This window comes from Passer domesticus, chromosome 4 (assembly GCF_036417665.1).
Source record: "Passer domesticus isolate bPasDom1 chromosome 4, bPasDom1.hap1, whole genome shotgun sequence".
NCBI lineage: Eukaryota > Metazoa > Chordata > Aves > Passeriformes > Passeridae > Passer > Passer domesticus.
Window position 1 is genome coordinate 62,656,893 of NC_087477.1, and position 20,770 is coordinate 62,677,662.

Below are 20,770 nucleotides of genomic sequence, written 5' to 3' on the forward strand. Positions count from 1 at the left end.
TTGAACGAGGCACACTAAAGTACGGGTGAGAAAACCCTCCCGCCCACGGTCCTTTGCAGTCTTATGTTGATTTGTTGTATCCCGTTGGTTCTTTCCCTGTCACTCCACCAAGTTACTTGTATCCTATTCATTACCAGCAGATGAACCTCATTAAACTGAGACAGAAGGTAGAAAGGTGGCAGATCACCTTCATAAAAGTGAACATAAGGAATCATTAAGGAAAACCAGCTCAACCTCAACCATACTGAACTTGGAACTGACAGATATGAAGCAGATCTTGAAACCCTCATTCCCAGCTCTCTGAAAACACTGGCTTGGTACGCCCATTTGGTAAGAAAAAGGCTGACAGGATGTGCCTGTGTTTGCAAAACCATGCAATCAGAGGATTACCTGAAGACAGATCCTTCACTAAAGGTTCACTAAATACTACAATATCAAAACCAAGGGCATACAATGAAGTTTACAGGAGAATAGTTCAAAACAGCTTCCATGATATACTCAGCAGGTACTGATCTGAAAGGTACTGCTGTGGTTAGGTAAAAGGTAGGAGAATAGAGACAAGTGGTGAAGGTAATCTGGCCCCTAAGGAGTTACAGCTGTGCTAATTATCAAGCATTAAGAACAAGCCTGCTCTTAATAGGCCACAGCTGGATCCAGTTAAGAGGGGTATTATAAAAGAGCAGGTTGGCTGGGTGAGAGGAGAGATGGAGTTTGTTGGTTGTGCTGAGAAGAAGAAAGTCAGTGCTGTGAGGAGCTGCTCATGAGAAATCTCCAGGAAGGTATGAAACCTTTGCAGCAGGACAGCAACATACTGCCAGAGCAGGCTGTGGAGACAGAAAATATTAGCAGGCTCAAAAAGAGATTATATACATTCTGGGACAAAGGGTTTGGAGATGGGAACTAAAAGGATGACTGGGGATGTACCCTTATGAGCATTAATTTTAGTTGCTGTAAAAGCAAGAATATGAAGAATTGGTGGCACAAATGAACAAGAAAAGAAGTAGAACTAGTAAGAATAATGTTATATATAAAAACATGAATGTTAGTAATTATTCTCTCAGAGTTTGTCTGAAATTCTCTAATAGAGTGATGGACTAAAAGGATCCCCTTCAGGACATCTAGTTTATTTTCTTTGACTAATACAAGGAAATATACCTTCACCTGTACTGGCAATTGTTTCTTTGATGCTGCATGTACTACTACATTTATTTCCAATTTAGTCTCATGATTAATCATCTTAACAGTTGCAATTCTGCTTTCCTGTTATTTAGTCAAAGAGTGCCCTTCCCTATTGGTTCAATCTGTTTGGACATAGAAATAATTTATTTTCCATCATGTCTTCATTAAGTATTTAATTGATGAATATGTTAATGAGAATATTCCATACATCATTTGGTGTGAATGGAAATGTATTAAATGATAATGGTTATTTGCATGTAACTGATCAATTAGTCTTATATATCTTGCAATATCATGATCATGTTTCTGTGCATTAGATGATAAACTCATAAGAAGCTAATTTTATTCTCTTAGTCAAGATTTACCTTTTGGTTGCTTCTTCCCATCCTAAATCTGCTGTCATAGCTGAGGTTAGTTTGATACGTCAATGCTTCCAAGGTGCTGATAACTGCCCAGTTTTTTATCATACATGTACTTATAAGTTTGTTTCTTTTTCTGTTTTTGAGCTAAAACTTAATGAAGGTGGTTAAAGCTGTAATTCCAGGGATCTTGGCCTTAATACAAGGTTTTGGGGGCTTGCAAACACTTTAAAATATATTATTTTCCAATTGCTTTTCAGTAGAATATTGCACAGTTTATTGAAGTTTTTCATTAATTTGATATGTTTATTATATTGTCTCTCTTACATGTTTTGTTAGAATGTTCTAAAACAAACTCATGCACTTACAAAATTTAAAACTTTTTTATAAGGTATTCTCAGTTTTTTAGAAATAAAATCTATAAGACTGGAGCTGGAAAATATATATCCAAGGTTCAGTTATTACTTGCCAAAGGTAAATTTTACTGCTGTAAGATGTCAAGTATTTTTTTATAGGTGCACATTCAAGCAGATGAGAGAAATGGGCTAATTGATAAGGATCCAAAAGTACACCATGCTTACCATCGAATATTTAGATCAACTTCTTTATTGAGAGATCATGGTATTCTCAATAACTAATTGAAATACAGCAAATATGTCTGTATTTAAAGTGACTTACTTTATTGAAAAAATATTGTATTCAATAGGATTTTTAAGGAAAATATCTAGTCCAGCACATAGCACACTATTTTTATGATTTTAAGAATGTTATAAATAGAACATTATTGCCAAGATAAATATTCTAATTAAAGTTCTTCACAGTTGGATAATCACAGTTGAGGCCTGTGTAAATAACAGGTATGCACCTCTAAGAATATATCATATATTTGCAATCAGTAAATTAAGGGCTTTGATAGGGCTTGACCTTATTTCTGTCTAGGGTGTGTACTTATGTTTTCTTTCCAAAGAGGATAGATTTTGGTGTGTGTCCTGTACCCCGCTCTTAGTCTGATATTGAGTTGGCATAAACTAGGGCACATGTTCTAGATAAAGGAACTTATAAAGTTGTCTTAGTTCTCTTTTTTAGACCTAGAAAAGGTATCCTCTGTTAACAGGAAGAGAGATGAAAGTACAGAGGTAAACAAAGTCTAAAAGGGAGTAAAAATGTTCATGAAGACTAATTTGAAAAAAAAGTTAATGGTGTCTAACAGTCAATAAAACTAAGGATAAAATACATTCTTGATGGCAAATTGGGTTAAACAGTACAATCACTCTGTGTCTATTTGAAGGATCATTTCCAGGGCTAAAACAGACACCTGTTTCTAATCGTGTTGCCTCATAGATTTAACTGAGAGTTCTTGTTAATAATCATATGATGTAGTCTATAATTTACTCAAAAAAGGCTGAAATCGCCAACTTTTTTCAAACAATATCCTCCTGTTGTTTGGTTCTGACTGTTAAAATGGCTCCAGCTTGTAATTTAAATAAGTTTGTCTGATCCATCTGTCATCAGACACATCTGCTTTTTTTGTTAAAGTATTTTCAAATAATTTGACAGATCTAACAAAATATTTATAATTCAGAAGAAATAACTTGTTGTTTTAATTATAAAGTAGTTAGACAACTCACAAATAAATAATTGGCCATTACAGTTCAATACATTTGTAAAAAGGTTTACCAAAATCTTCATTAAGGAAAAGTTTGTTGTAAAAACAAATCAGATGGAGTTCTCTTTATCTGTTCAGTTCTGTGATGATTATAAATCTGCAGTTGCTAATAAATTTGAAACTTCATGCAGCAATAGAAAAGTAAATATTCCCTACATATTTTGGTGCACTTAAAATAATTTACTCAGTCACATGTGGTGATTTTCAATTCGTGTCCTCTAAGGGGGGAAAAAAAACCCCAACAAACAGACTAGAATGTTACACAGAAAACATTTTTGCCTTGTTTCTTTGGAATAAACATGAATTAGAAGTGATCAACCAGTACAAATTTTGTTAATAGAACTCCACAATTTTCTTTCACTGTGGAAGTATTAAATGATTATGCTTTAAGGCGGGGGGGCAAACAGGAGATTTATTTCAATAATAGTTTATTTAATAATTTTCAACAGAACTTGGAATCTAAAATACCAAAGATTAAATCAATTTTTTATGCCTTGCAGCTGATATAAATTCATATTCTGACTTGTTTTGTGCCACTCCACTTGGTTAGTTTCTGAAAAAATTATTTTATGAAGATGTGAATTTCATCGGTAGAAAAGCATCTTCATTGGTCATCCAAGTCAAGGGAATGAAATCTAAACAAAATTGAAGTATATATAAGAAACTAGCTACAAAAGCAATGTCCTAAACTGTCATTTTCATAAGTGGCCTTATTTGTGGAATCATTTTTGTATATGATATATTCCCATAGTTTGGGAGGGAGAACAGAAATGTGTGAATTCTACATGGCTAATTAGAGATATTGTTCTAAAGGTACTTCTAAAAATCTTGCTTGAATATGGTTTTAGGGACTTTTAGAAATGGAACCAATATTAAGGAAAAAAAGGATTTAAGGAGTGTTTCCAATAAACTGAAATTATTTTGGATGGAACAAAAAAAAACTTTTCAGAATATGGTTTTAATCTTCTTTTTTTTAATAATGAAAAAATTTGTGATAAAAAGTAAAAAATTAAGCAAAATATTAATGACATTAACATTTCTGCAAGACACTCAGAATGTACTTTTGTGCTGGAGTAGGAGGAGAATAACATATGGATCAGGTAGAACAAACAGAATTATGAGTCTGGAGAATATATTTTGAACTTCCCAGTACCCATCCTAAATCCACCTCTGTGGCAGATTACTTTTATCTGAACAAGTTTTTGATCTAAGGTAGTCCAAATTTTCTCAGAGCCTGTGATAATGTACCAACTGGATCTTTTCACTAATATGTTCATTAAAAAAATACTAACTTGGGTGGAGGAAAAAGGCAGTTAAAGGTGCTGAAAGACAGGGAAAACACATTTTCTGAAAGATAGACAAACTCATTGAGTTAAATTTAATACCTGCATTGCTACTCTGTAGGACAATAAAAAAACCTACATTGTTTATATTTGGATGACAGATTAGGAGAATCAATTTCAAATAATATTTTCAGCTAAATTACTTCATTTGACTTTACCTCTTTACCATGTTTCGTCATATCAAAACAGTCATATAGACTCCAAGAGTGAGAACTGTCAGTGTTCACAGTTCATAATTAGATCAGACTAGAGCTATTGTTTTATAATGTTTTCCACCTCATTTTCTTTTGTGTCAATGTCACAAATCCAAAGAATTCCTCAGTGAGCTTTATCTGTGAAATAATAGTAAAAATTAGAAAGAGGAACCTCACTAATATGTTTATGATAAATACAGCCCTAGGTATAGCTGTAGAGACACTCTGTTTTGACTTAAGGACTACTGAGAATAAAAAACACAGTGACAATCACCTTAAAAACTCCTTCAGTGAAAGAAAAATTTTTCATAATCTCTTGCTTTGTAAAGAAGCTTCTTACATTGCAGATTCTAGATATTGTCACCATGGAATAAATACCCATGTACACCCCAGAATAAAGACATTAGTGGTTTATTTTTTAACTACTTTTATTTGCAAAAATGGTGCCAATCTAATTCACTTCCTATTTCCCTCTTGTCAACTCTCTTCACAAAATTATCCCCCCCCGTATTTATCTCTCATAAAGGAGGGATTTCTCCCTTTCTGCTTTGAAAAAAATAATGTCAACTCATTTACTTGTGAAGAATTAGTTTGGGCATACACTACCCTTTTGGAATCTCCATAAAATCAGGGTTTACGGGAATCCTGAGCCCCCTTCAGAGAAATACTTTAAGGGCTGCTGTGAATGTAGAAGTGAGTATGTGCAGAGCTATTTCTTTTTCATATCAAGTAATTGTCAGAGACACTCTGCCCATCACTAGGCTTATTTAGTACCTACATGGTATGGATGAATACTTTTCATTCACCATCATTTTTCACAGACCTACTTTTTTTCTTGCTGCCTTGCTGGCTGAATCTATAATTTCAACTCATCTAAGTTCAGCTGAGTTCCTTTTCCTGCCATATGTGACTCACTTTATTACTTACCCAGTGGATCTTTCTTCTCTTGTCCTAGGTCATTGCTTCCACTTGCACTGCTACGTTGTTGTTTTCCTGGTGATCTCTTCCTATTCTTGCTGGACCCTTGCATTATTGCATTATTTCTGTTCAAGTCTACCCTCTCCAGGGATTCTGAGACATCATTTCACTTCATTCTACTGCTACAAATGTACCACTCCCTCAGCTCTCTTTTGCAGCATACATGGAGATCCAAGGATAATAGTATTCTATTAGTGCATATGTAATCATACTTATCCTAGTGAATCAATCAAGTGGAATGGTTTCCTCAGAAATTATGAAAAGTGGGGACTACTGATTTAGCTTAAAACATTCCTTCTTCAATTTTTCCTTTTTGTCTATGAAAGAATTACACAAACAGTGGGGGAGAGGAAATTTGATTGCATGACAGAAACCAGAGAAGCAAACTCCAACAGGGTGCTGCCAGATGAATGACAAAAAACAGTTGAAAAGCATAAGTTGTTTTTTTTTTTAATATTTGTAGTAATCTGTGCTTTTGTATCTGAAAATGTTAGGTAAACAATGGAAGTAAATGTGATCTGCAAGCAGATATTAGTTTTTTGTTGTTAACTGTATGACTTCTACTGTGGGTAGACTTGCTTTTATAACGAAATGAATTACACACTGAAGACTAGGAGTCCATGCTTCTCATTAATGCTTTTATTAATATTTACATTTAAATTGAGCATTATAATTGAAATATATGCCCTTGCTTTTACCCCATATTTAAACTTATATGAACAACTGAAGCTTAAAAAGCCCATATTTTTGTTCATTCTGAAACTTGAAAAAAAACCCAAAACCCAGATATTAAACTCTTCTGCTTGTCTCTCTGAAGTATTTTGAGAGACTTTTAGCTGCTGTAGTACAGTACTCACTAGCCTCTAGTGTCTGTGCTCATCTTGTTCTTTAAGAGAAGAAGTCCATATATAATGGCTTTAATAGGAAAACATGAGTATACTAGAGAAGCTGATAAACTTTTTCAAGGATTATGACATTGCAGCTTTTGTTTTCAAAGATTTACCATAAGGTGACCTGCAAATATATATTTTCATATTAGTAAACTCCTTCACAAATAGGTTTTCATGTACCTGTATCAATAAATAAAAGTTAGAACCTACATAATTCCTATTAATACACTAGAGAGGATAGCATCTCATGAGAATTAAAATGCACACCTCTATATCTTCATTTTTTCCCTGCCTATTCAAACACATTGTCAAATTTAGTTTGTCTTCATGTTTTTACTGTATTTTATAAGCTTCATCAAGAAAACAGCTTAACATCTTTATTATATAAGTGAAATGTTCATTGAATGCTGAAGGATCTTTAAAAGTTCTATGAATAATGCTTAAGTGGTATAGAAACAGTAGTGATTCTTTCAATTATGATTGTGGGCTGTCCGTTTTGGAAGCTAGGAGTGCATCAGCAGGAGGTAATAGCAGACCTGATAATCCAGAGGAAAAATTGCAACAATTCAGATGTGTACTTTAGCTTTTATAAAAAAGCTGAAGTAAGGGAAAAAAGCCCCACAATGGGTTTATCTTTTTTTTTCTTTCTTTTGTGCATGTGAGTGTAGCAGAGGAAATGTAAATGAAATATTATCTACCTTCCCTTACAAAAGTTTTTGTACCCTATATGAGGCCAGGTAAGAGAAAAATGTACTTTTCAGAAAATACCCACTTATTTGGCAATTGATTTAAAAAGACTTTTTTCCCCTAAACTAAAATTCTTCTGGTATAAGTCACAACTTCCTTTTTATATCAGTTGCATGTAAAGTGCTGTTGGCTTTTTTTGGAAAACATTTTTGTCATTCTTTTTCCTCCACTCTTATCTGTACTCTAATGCAATTTTTCTCACTCTTCTGACCCTTATCAGAGTCTCCATGATGGTGATCAATGTATTCCAAAATGTTGTCTTCAAGAATGGTGAAAACACAGAAACTTTAAAGGGATCTGCTGCCTCTTCTCCAAAACATGCTCTAGAAAAGGTCATAGTTCCTCATGGATTCCTGAAGAAAACCTGCTTTGAAACCTAAAGTGTGAGATTTTTAGCCATTCTATAATTAATTTTTGTACTGATTTTATAAATACCCTACAGCAAAGAATACCTGCATAACAAAGTAGTAATAACTTATCCTGTCCAGCTGAGAGAAAACAGTCCATGTAATTCTACATTAAATTTTTACTTTTTTTTTTTAATGAAACAGAGGGAGGAATAGTACACAAAACTGACGGGAAGTTTGGAATTTTTTTTAAATTATGTGCAATCTAAACAGATGCCTTTACCAGGATGGTTCAGCTCCTGTGCTAAGTGGAGTTCTGTAAATCTTCAGATTGTATATATGCAATTCTTTAAGGCAGAATATTCACAGATATCCATCAGTCATCCTAATGCACACTGTGGGCTATTTTTCTTCACTGCCAGTCTCTTCCATAAAGCCCTGAAAGCATATACAATGCATAGTGAATATAATAAACTAGATTTTTTTCTCAAAATTTTTGTAAGAATAGAGAACCTGGTAGAAAAGTGTAGAAAATGAAAAAAAAATACATTATAACTGTACTCAAAAAGGAATTTTAAAAAGCAAAGTTAATTACATAGCATAAGGAATTAACCAAAAGTTTGTGAATGAAGAATTATTTTATCCTTCCAGGTTCTCACTGAATGTAAATCCTGTTTATCTTTGATATAAAGACAAATACGTGATGTGGGTTTTTTTAAAAACGCAGATTTCCATGCTTGTATCAACTCTTCTTTTCAAAGGTGATGTACTGAAAACTAGAACACTAAAACAACCTCTAGATTTTAATCAAAGTCAAAATACTGTATGTTAACTCCAAAAACAGATTTGCAAAACTTGCAGCCAAAAACAAACTAAAGTAAGCTATTTTCTTTTTAAAATTATAAGCTTAAAAAGTCTTTGTTTCTGTTTTCAACTTGTGCTGCATCTTAACATCTGGGCAATTATGCAAACCTGTAAATTATATTTTTCCCCTCTGAGTTAATTGGCATAAAATTATAATGAAAAGAATTCAAAACCTCAGTGAAAAATTGTAGACTCATAAAATGAAATTGTAAACATACTGATTAGCATGTAAAATTTTAATGAGACTGTGTTTTGATAGAAAAATCTTCAAACTGAGAGAGGTGTGCAGCAACTTTCAGAAATATTTTGCTTAATTAATGAATTTCAATAATTGATAGTTTTACCCCAGATTTAAGTACCACCTCTCTTTTCTTCTTTTTTAATGAGACTGCTGTAAAGAAATGTGAAGTTGTTTAAAACATAATTCCTTTTTTCTGAAAAGATTTGGTACAAGAAAGTTGATGTCCAAGTGAAAAGTGGAAGTCCAATTAGTGTTTTTTATGGTTATTCCAAGGCCTACCACTCTGATACTGGAGGTGGGGGAGCCCTCAGATTTATGGTCTCTGAAAAATCCAGAGAAACTGCAACTTTGTTTGACCCTAGGAGAATTTCCATATTATAGTAGAGCGGTTTCCACTTTCACAGGATTACATGTGAATGTACTTGCCTATGCTCAGAGAAAATAATTTTGCTCTTACGAGTATCCAAAAAAGTTATAAATAGAGGAAAATTCTGATGACTTTTCTCTCACACACAGAAAATGCCTAAAACACTTGTTAGGTGTGTAAAGGTTTGGTTAAAAACAAGCAGAAAATAAACCTTACACGTTTTGTTCTCAATGTGAATTGGATGTAGGTTTTAAACCATCAATGAACTAGGCTTTTTTCTTTTATTTTAGCAGTTGGCATTTCCACTACCACCAAAGGTATCAGGGTTATGCTGGAGACCCTTCTGGGATGTGAGTCCCATGGCACAGACCCATTGACTCTCAGGGCAGCTGAGGTTGGCAGGGCTCTGGAGACTGTCTAGGCCAGGCCTCCTGCACAGATGGTTGTTCAAGATCGTGGCCATGTATCTTTTTAAAGTCTCCACGGATGGAAACTCTGCATTGCTCTAAGTAACTTCTTCCACTGTTGTTGAGTCACCCCAAAGAAAAAAAATTCTTATCTTTAATACTCACACCTGCATAGTGTCCATTGAAACTAAGGAAAAGATTTTCAGAATGACTATTATAATATTTTGGCATGAAGAAAGTAGGAATAATGACCACTCCTTTAAGAAACCTTTTTTTTTTTTTCTGAAATTCTTGGTAACTTTTACAGGCCAGAAGAGTAGAAATAGATACCTTACTTAAAGACTGAATTAGTAAACTTGGTCTTCATCCTTCAATTAATTTACAGGTGTCACATTTTTTCCCTCAAAATTCAACCATGGAACTTATGCATTGTGTACCTCACTCATTGGGGGGGTTTGTTTGGTTTTTTCCTTTTACATTAGCGTGTGTGTATGTGTATATATATATACTGGGAAACCTGTAAGTGGGTACTTGTGCAAATTCTGGAAAGAACTCAAAACCCTTCAGAATCACCACACTTAAACATAAATTGAAATTAACACTTAATTTTTTATTACACTTACATGAAAACATTTTTAAACATTGAAAAATTATATTGTATATTCAGTTTGGAATATATTCAGTCACTACATTAATCTAAATATAAACCCTTGACTGTGCCTAGTTCACCTTAACTGAAAAAAAATTTAGATTGGTTTAATAAAGGTAGCTCTACAGAGCCATGTTTAAATTCAATAAATCCATACTCCATATCACTCCCACATCCTACTACTCAAAAGGCTGTGTGAAGCACAGACCACCTAGTAGAAACTGACTGGCCCAGGAGAAGGTAGAATACATAATGATGTGCACCTCTTCTGACTTGTGAACTACAGAAAAATGCCTGAAACAGTTTTTAGCTAATTCAAATTAATTCCTACCCCAGGACAGGTACATACAGAGATAACATCCACTTTAATGCATCTTTCTATTCACACCATTGCAGGCTCTTGGGAACAGAGACATATAAGTAGTTTGGTTTAGGTCTTCAAATTATGTTTATAGGTAGGAATCACTTGACTGAAACACTTTTCTATTAGTTCCCTCCTGCTTCACAGTTTCACCGTAATGCTTATGTGAAAAGGAAAAAGAAAAAAATACAGTTATGCAGCTGTGTGCGTTGCACATCCTAAACTTGAACAGGTTGTGGCATTTTGTGCCATAGGGTGTGCATGTCAGTGAAGTGAAGGGCATGCCTTGTCACATCGTATCCCATAACAACTTTTTGGGAGTGAAATATCATTTCCAGCTGAGGTGAGCCTTTCACTTCACTGATCTGCAAGTTACACATCTCCAGTAACACAGCTGTTTTTGGAAACTAACCTCCTGTCAAGGGAAAGTGTGACTTGACAGAAAATCTAGCCTTTGATTTATGAGACCCAAGAACTTAACAAGATATAGAACTTCCTAATAGAAATTGTTCAAGATGAAAGTAGTTTTATAATGGTCCGGTTGTCCTGATATCATGTAAGTTACAGTAGCTTCCCTACAGAAGGGTTATTTCATATAGCTAAGATAGATGAGTTTATTATTGCAGGAAAAATCAGGCTAGGCTTTTGTCCAGAGCTTATCACGAGTTTACCAAAGTAAGAAGAAATCATCTGTTTGTTGGTTTTGACTCATTCCAGAAAATAAATTTTCATTCTCAGAAAAAACAAAAAAAACCCTGGTAATTTGTAAGCTTTTTGCAAGATGCTAGCTGGTAAATTTAAAATATCTAGATCTTCCACTATTTCATATGAATTATCTAGGTCACTGGCTAGTTGAGAACTAGGTAGAGCAAACTAGGGAGCCATCAAAACAACCTTGTTGGGTTCTAGTGTCCAGCCACTTTCTGGGTAAAGAAACTTTTAATATCTAACCTAGACCTTCCCCAACACAGCTGCAGGCCATTGCCTTGGATGCTGTCGCTCATTATCACAGAAAAGGATCAGTGTCTGCCCCTCCTCTTCCCTTCATGGGGAATTTGTAAACTGCAGTGAGGTCTCTCCTCAGTCTCCTCCAGGCTGAACAGACCAAGTGCCTTCAGCCTCTCCTCACATGGCTTCCCCTCATGGTCCTTTACCATCTTGGTAGGCCTCCTTTGAACACTCCCCAGTAGTTTAATCTTTCTTACACTGTGGAGCCCAAAACTGTCCCCAGCACTCGAGGTGAGGCTGTCCCAGTGCAGAGCAGAGCAGGACAGTCCCCTCCCTTGCCCAGCTGGTGATGCTGTGACTGATGCCCCCAGGACAGGGTTGGCCCTGCGGGCTGCCAGGGCACTGCTCGACTCAGCACTGCACTCATGTTCAACTCTTCTTTACTAGTTAAATGGCAGTAGTAAGTGCTTCAGAATCATAACTTAGAATATCAGATTTGATCTAATTAAATGTAAGATCAGAAAATGTTAATTGATTCAGTTTATAAAATATTACTTTTTTGTGAGTTTGTGTTCCATTTTTAAGTGGTGGTTTTTTTTTTTTTTGTTTATTTAAATAACTTTTCTTAAGATATTTAAAAGTCTCCAGTTTTTGACACCTAGAGTTATGGATGCTGGAGATTGAAAACAACCTTATTAAGAACATATTTTAGTCTTTAATTTAAGCAAAATTACTCTAATACCTCTTTACATCATTAGAACTTTTTTTCTGACTAAAACTTGAAGTTTAACATTATTTTGTTGTTCTAAGTGTCTGTAAAATATGTTGTCTTAATATACACACTATTTCCTTATAGATCTCACATATATGTAAAATACATTTTATTTTAGCATAACCTTACATATTTGTCATCAAACTGGGTAGCAGTGTAGATATTTTAAGTAAAATCCTTTATTGAGTTCATATAGAAGAAAGCTCTAAAATTGGATAAATGAACCCATTCAGTCCTACCAAGCAAGTACCTCTAATAAATCAGAGTCACTCTAGTAATCATGTTAAAGACAAATTCTTTACTAATTTGTGAAGTCAGATGAGCTTTGAAAATTGAACATGAAACAAATAATTTTATTAATATAAGGTCTTAGTTAATTTTTAGAAAATGCTTAGGATAATAAACTAGCTCAACTCCTATAAAAAGCTAACATACATGAAGGTAGCAATAGATTTTATACAAGTTATCATTGTCTGTTTTGATCTACAGTATATAAAAGCCCTACTGTCATGTAGGTTATTCCTCTTTGTAAAGGATTTCTTGCATGTGAATGGAGTTCTTTGCAAATTTTTAGTAGAATTGTTACCATATATTGAAGAAGAGGTTTTGTTTTCCTTGAGAGGGGAACAACTTCTCCCCTTCTAAGTGGAATTGGAAGATACATTTCTTCTGTATTGACTCCATGGTTAACAGAACTTCCTCTCAGGTCCATTAAATTGAAAAACTTTACTTGAAGTAGTATAGAATGATTTAAAAGAGAAAATCAGAAACTAATTGTAACTAAGGGATCCCTGATGTGAAGACCAGATGGACAGTTTTCTTCAGAGATATTGACAGGATGCCCTGAGATGCTCTGGTTGTGTCCCTCAGAGACCTGACATGGAGCAGCAAAGAGTGCAGAGGCCCTCTTCAGATTCTGATGGGGATATTTTTATAACTAATGCACCATGAAAGGTGAAGCTATTGCAATTTTAAAAAGTGATGGCATGTTTTGAGGAAGTAGTAGCAGTACCAATACACTAAAATAATATTCAGAAGAAAATCCAATTGTCTATCTGAAAGCAAATAAAGGCAGCTGATCATTCAAATAGTAGTAAATCAAGGGTACTACTAATAGACCTAAGCAGTCTGCACTGCTGCTCTCACTTTTACTATAGAAGCTGTAGATTTGATGCACAATCAAAGGGAAATCCAAATTTTTACTTCTAAATAGAGACAAATAATATAAACTGTGATTGAAGGCAATGAGGTAAATGGAATGGAGGTTTTACAAAAAAAAAGTGTGTACAAGACCAGTTAAATACTATGTGAAATCTGATTTGCTGCCCTGTTTATACCCCTGGCAAAAAGGGAAAAGTATTGTTATATGGAAACCATATAAGGAACAAGTGTCATGGGTGTTTAACTGCATACAGATAATGCTCATCATTTTTGCAAACCTTGGAGTGAAGTATAGCCAGTTTTCAGGATGTAATAAGATCTGAGATATTAATTACAGGGTTGTTTTTGTTTTCCAGTTTTAATTTCAGGGCAACTGTAGTTCAAGAACAGATTTAACTACCAACACTATTTTGGCAGTTACTATTGCTCCTGGCACATCAGTATAATAAAACTAGATCTTAATGAAACAGGAGACAACTTGAGCAGCAGCTCTGCACTTGATTTAGAGATGATTGGATAGTGAATGTAACAGAAACTGTTTTGCTAGAGAAATGGGAATTTTCCCATTTCAATTATCTTTTTTTAACTCTCATGACACTACCACATTCCTTGATGTGAAGCTATGATAAAGATTATACCTAATTCCCTCCATGCCTGGAAAAATGAAGAACTTCTTACTGCTACTCCAAGGTAAATGACTTTGGCTCATAGTGACAATCACATGGTTTAAAGCAGAGCAGAAAGGAATAAGTGACCACCATCGTGTGGCTTTCCCCAAAGGGGAAATTCAAGGGGGATCTTTGGCTTTTCCACTAGTGTCAAAGTTGTATCTACTGTTGCCTAAGGTTCATTCTTTAACAAAATAAAGTTCCTGAACATAGTGGAACCCACATATCAGTGATATCTCCCTATGACTAGATTTACATCCATCTCAATTAATATTTTTTTTGAAGTAACTGAAAAATTTATTTTTACTAAAAACAAACAAAAATGCAGATTTTGACAGACCACATCTTCAGTGTAGAGTGCGGTTTCAGTATGAAAATTGTTTCAGTTCCACGATCACTCAATTTAAAGTAAAGCATCTGCTGCTAAATTTTGAAATCTTACCAAGTTGCAGTGACTTTTCCTCAAGAAATGAAGATAAATATCAAATTTGTTGCTCAAAACTCTGGGAATAACTCACTCGGTTCTGCTATGATTAAAAACCCTGGGACTAAGTCTTCCACATGGTCTGGTTATTTCCTGTAGTTATGTGGGTTTTGTTCAGTGCTTTCTTCAAATGTCCAGTGAAATGTCTGGGGTTGTATTGAATATTAGAACTTCTGTGTAATTTATGTGCCAGTTATGCACTTTTGCATTTAAATTCACCTGCAAGTGCATGTTGTGTGCATCCTGTAATTCTGGTAATCAGTTAAAATAGACTGGAGGACACACTGTCACACTTCTGCTCTTATCTGGATCACATTTTTGGTTTTCTTTCTGGTCAAAAACCTAGAAGAGAGTGGTTCTGTTGTCAGATCAGGGCTTCACAGAGATACTGAAGCTTATCAAAGCCATCAAGTAAACAAGGAAATGAGGATTTAAAGCTAATTTAGATTTTCTTCCTGTCCTTTGCATGATAAATCTCATTACATGCTCATGCAGTTCTGACATGACAAGAATAAAAGTGACATTCTTCAAGAGAGCTAGCAAAGGAATATGATATTTCTTCTGTGTGGACCAGAGAGAAGACATAATATAGGGAATAATTTTGGAAGATCTGCTGGATTTGTACTCATAGTCTTTGGAACTAAGAAAGTTTTAACAAAATAATTGTAAGAAAATATCAGTAACAATACATCTGAAATAATAACAAATTCAAGAGGAACCTTTATTTTCTGAAAGCTTTGAGTCTCATAACCATGAATTTTTTCTCACATTGATCATTTGTCATTGAAAATGTGTGAAAGAGACCTTAAAAATATAACATGCAACTTCTCATCTCAGTTCTGTGCAGAGCATAGAAAAATAGAGCAATTAAAAAACATGTTCCATCACTGAAAATTCACGATTGGAATTTAAATTGGATTTCAAGATCAGGGAAATAATTTCATAATGAGTGTTAGTGTGCAAAAAGTCATAGAAAGTTAATGGACTTTAAAAACTGACACATTGCTCTAGAAGACTCATTAACACGTTCCTTGGCTTCATAAGAGAAATACGTAATGATAGATGAATTGAATTAATTAGAAGAAGCTTCCAGCACAGAGATATACACATAGTGAATGACAGTGATAAACTATAAATTAAAGGAAGAAAATAGAGTTAGTGTAAAAAAAAAAAATATTGAATTAAATGTACCTTGATAAAACTCTGTTTAGGTTCAGAAGATTTTGATAGTAATTTTTTTAATTCCTTTGCAATTTTCACTTCTGAAATTGAATGAAACAATATTGAAGCTTTAAAAGTTTTTCAGTTATCCCTGAAACTCAATTTGAAAGACAAGGTGGCACCAGAGTAACGTATCTGCATATTTAATGACAGTGCCGCCCAAACTCAGGAGATTGCAATATTATACCTGAAAGAGAAAATTACTTCACTGTAATTTTGCTCTTTAAAGGATGTCATTATACAGGTTCTCATTAACCAAGCTCAAAGCTCTACCATGGGAGCTGGAAGGACTATACCTCTTCTATTAAACAGGAAGAAATGGGCACTGAAAACCAAAGGTGTCAGTACCACCCTGATAATCTTGATTCGAGAGAATTAATTTAAAAATTTAGGATTCACAAGGCAACAATAAACAGAATATACAACAATTTGGACTGTTGCATCAATAAACTGTCAATATATAACAGACACACTTTAGATACTCCTTTCTAAAGATGATGGTTATTCTCCTAATTTTAGTAGGCCAGAATAGAGGGAAATATAAACACATTTTTATCAGTAATCCTGCAAGTAACTTAGTGATCTCAGAGTCTATTAACTATCAAATTATGTTATACATATAGAATTCTCTTCTAATAACAATCAAATTATGTTACAGGTTTAGAATACTCCATCATCAACAAGTGGCATCCTCATAATGAATCCTGAAATTTGGTAAGAGCATGAAATGCAACTCTGAATCAGAAAGAATAATACAAAAATTAAGCCATATAAACCACCCATAAAATCTATTAATTATTATTAACACCCATAAAATACTCATAAATAAAATTGAAAAAAATATATAATTCTTATAGTCCATTTTATTTAAATCAGGGAAAGCTGATTTCAGAAATCAAGTGTCCTAAAAAGTGCAGCACTCTTCAGAATGTGAACAGATCTTAGCAGCTGAGTACAGGAGGTGATTACTGCAGAAATTTAGGTGAGATAGTTAAAATTGATTAAATGAACACAATTGCATTATGCCTCACAAAACTATAAGGAAGGTTAGATCTTTCCTCCAGCTCTTCTACAATTCTTTTCTAATTCTGACCTTAAGCTCCATTACAGTAAAACTTCCAACACTTGAGAGCCACTTCAATTCTATTCTACTGCTCATAGCAAAACTGAGAGGCAAGCAGGTCCCTCAAATCTTCTCAGGGATATAAATGTCACATGCACGAGAAACAGGCGCAGTCATGTTATCAGCACAAATAAAGATTTTTATGTAAAAAAACGTATGAAACAGAGAGAAATGGATAATTGTATTGAATTTTTGTGGTGACTTAATGATAGAATATAGGATAATTCAGATAAGGACCTACTTGGAGTCTGAGATATTTTAAAAACAAGATGAAGATAAAAAAGTAAAGGGAAAATGCATGGTATAAAATTGGAAATCTCATTAAATAAAGATCCATAATTAAATGAAATAGAGAAGTCAGCTAAATAGTCGTGTCATGATTTACATTGAAATCTCCATTCTGTATGTCAAAATTACCTCCCACAAATGATGTTTCCAATACATGTTACAGAAACTTTGTTTAAAAACAGATTAATCAGAGAAAATCTTTCTCACCAAATCCTGGTGCTGAATAATGGTGACAGACCACTGATGTGAAATAAAACAAAAAATGAGGGAATATGTCAAAAATCAGAAACATACATATTGTCCCAGACCATGACACCCTCCTGTACTATTTAAAGTACACAGGTAATATGAGAGTGTCTCTTACTTACAAGTTTTAAAAGCAGATTTAGATCTGCATATCCACCCCTCAAGCAATTAAGTTGCTGATCACGCGCCCTTGTCCCTGGAAAACAGTTAGCACTGTATTCAGGAGAGATACATGGAGTCACACAAGCAAAGATGTGTTTATTACTTCGTAAAATTATGCTGGTATTTCTTATCCTTTACAAACTTGTTTTTTTTCAGGTATCTGTCTTATTTCTACAGAAGGGTTCTATTTCTCACTTTAAGTAAAGAATTATATATGTCCAAGATGTATTTTTCCACTTTAAATAAAAGAAAAATATATGTGAATGAAAAAAACCGAACCAAATAGAAGTTCTTGTTTTTTTTCACATATAAAATTGTATGCTATAGGTTGGCAAAGTGTGTATAATTTGCCAAATTCAGTAATTCTTCTCAAGTTACCGGCATTTTGCAGCAATAATGAAGAATTGAGATGCACATAACTGAGAATATCATTTTCTATGCAGGAACACTCTGCAAGTGTAAACTGTCACCATCATTTGCTCTGCCAAGGAAGAAGCTGGAAGGTATTCCTCATTCTGTACAACCAACAATGTACAACATTCAAGTCTTCCAGAAACAGAACTATGGTCTCTAGGGACTACAGCAAAGGAGTCATCACTGGAGAAATGCATAAAAGAGTGTTAATTCTTATTCAAATTGGTGGTTATTTTTGGAGGGTTATCTGCAATAAAAATTACCAAGAAGAAGTTTTCACCATCTCATAGAGAAAAAAACGGCCAGATGTAAAAATTTCCTATAATGGACTCCAAATAAATGTGTTTGCAATACAGCATTCTTATTGTCAGCTATAGGTTTCACAGAAAAAAAAATCTAGGGGGAAATAATTAGTGCAATGACTATATAGGGTTTTTTGTCTGAAACACATAAAAACCTTCCCATAAATAAATTTGGCCAATTAAAGTTTACTGATGTCTACAATAATAGAAATTAGCTAGGAAACCAAGTAATCAGTTGTAGGTTTTTTGAAACAGTGCAGTAATTTTAAAGCAGACTATATAATTCAGTATTTCTGCCCATAACTGCAAAAGCTTGGCTACTGTATCCATTGCTCAGAGTTGTGCTGGCAGACTATTTGCAATGGCCACATTCACATCTCACAGTAGGATCCCACTAGAAGGTCAGTCATGCATAAAGAGGTGAAGTATTCTCACAACGGGAGCACAATCTTTTGGAACAACTGGCAGATCAGCAGATTCAACTCGTTCAACCTTAATAAAGACTCACAGCAGTAACTGTGTATAACCAGCAGAGTTCAAAATCTGAAACCTTGTCCTCGACAGAAATCGTCCGCAGATTGCTTCTGAAACTGGCCCCACAACACAATAACCAATCGCTTCCTGTCATGCTGCACTATTGCCTGGATGACCCATTTAATAGCTGGATATTATAAGGTCCTTTTTGGTGTTGTGACAGTCAAATGGGAAAGTAATTTCTACCCTTACAATTTTGGAAATCCATCACTGCTTTTGTAAATGTATGATATTTTTATGTAAATATAGTTATAACAGTAAGTAAAGGGAACTAAAAGAAGAAAAAAGTGATGTTGGAGAGATTGCAAACATTTTAAACTACTTTATTTGACATTACTCCATTTAAATATTAGAAGTGAATTAACATTTAAAAAATATTTTTGATGAGGGCGTCACTGATCTTTTCTTGTTTGTTTTCTTGCTTTTAAATGTACATCTAGCTTAAATGAAGCAGCAAGATTCTGTTTTTCTTTTCTTCTCTATTTGTTTCAGGTTTGTGTAATCTGAAACTTTGATTTGAACCAGTTTTGATTAATAGCTGACCAGATACAGAAAGAAAAATTGATATTTCTGAAGTCAGTTACCACTACCCAAAAGTGACTTACAGTAGAATAAATAATTCATTACATTCCCTTTTAATTTCTAACAGAAAACTGTCTGTGTGACATAAAATCACATTCCAGAGACTGTTAAATACAGAAATGCAAACAATTGCTCATGGCTTTCATTATCAATATTTACAATGGCTTCACTAGATGAAATCATATCTAAATCATTCTCATTTTACCATGATGACTAACATATTCAATACCTTTTATATGCCCTCAAAACAGCCTAAAAAGCAAGAGAAATGATTAATTAGCTGTGGCAGAGATGTAAATTGTAAAGCCTGGTACTGTGAAGGACTATAATGACTGAAGGAGAGAATGCAGAAGGGGAGTGTACAGTTACTCTTAGGAGAGTGTTGAAATACAGGGTGAGGCAAACTGCAAAAAACAAGGCAAGTAGAAGGCATTGAGAAGAATAAAATTTGTTGCCTACCACAGTGATCTTGGAAAAAATTTAAAGGAGAGAATATACCTCAACCTAGATGAAGCAGCGTTGCACAAAATAAAATTATTCATTTTATGTTAAAATGAAGGTTAAGGAGGTACCCACCTTACTAATACTTCTTGGTATATATTAGAAGTGTTGGGTCTTTTTCCTTATTTACAGTGTAGTGAACTCTTATTGCTTGAAGAATGGCATATATTCACTATGAAAGATCTGCCTTATTAAATATGTCTGGGGGAATGCTGCAGAAGAACTCAATAATGCTAATGTTGATAAAGGATTCTGTCATGAACATTCCATCCACAGCTGGGATATTGCTGCATACAGGAGCCACATTAAGTTATCAGAATCAATGCTGAGCAAAGATGGTGCTTTTGCAAATGCAGCACTCTGCAGCAATATTAACTGCTGTCCTGAAAGCAACATCTCCAACTCTGCAGCCAGGCTGTTACCATTTGTGCTTGTTTGAGCCCAGTAGTTTTTAATGGAAGCTTTTTCATTCTTGTGGTCTTCAACAGTTTTTCCTCTCTGCTTAATGTTCCACTGTGCATTGCAGGTAGGTCTCATCGATCCTGGATGAAGATGACTATTTAATGAAGTTGGGCAGAGTTCAGAAATTTAAAGATTCCTTCATTTTTATTTTCTGATTATGTTATTCTAAAGTACTTGATTCTGCTTTAAAGATTATTCTGCATTAGAACACAGCAACTAATACTGATAAAAACATTAGGTAAATATTTAATTTTTTAGGTAAGCATTTAAATAAATATTTATATGTTGACTAGGTTGAAAACAAAGAGAA

General features: G+C 34.2%; 1 long non-coding RNA gene across 3 annotated transcripts; it reads left to right on the plus strand.

Annotated features, from left to right (window-relative positions):
- Positions 1-568: 568 nt before the first annotated feature.
- LOC135299413 (uncharacterized) lies at positions 569-19,849 on the plus strand. Of its 3 annotated transcripts, none has more exons than XR_010361395.1 (6): positions 569-779; positions 7,577-7,739; positions 9,466-9,638; positions 14,105-14,163; positions 16,505-16,560; positions 18,109-19,849. It is a non-coding gene; the product is annotated as an uncharacterized LOC135299413 (long non-coding RNA). The 3 variants fall into 3 exon arrangements; XR_010361396.1 differs by having other exon boundaries at positions 9,469-9,638; XR_010361394.1 differs by lacking the exons at positions 9,466-9,638; positions 14,105-14,163 and having other exon boundaries at positions 589-779.
- Positions 19,850-20,770: the final 921 nt, after the last annotated feature.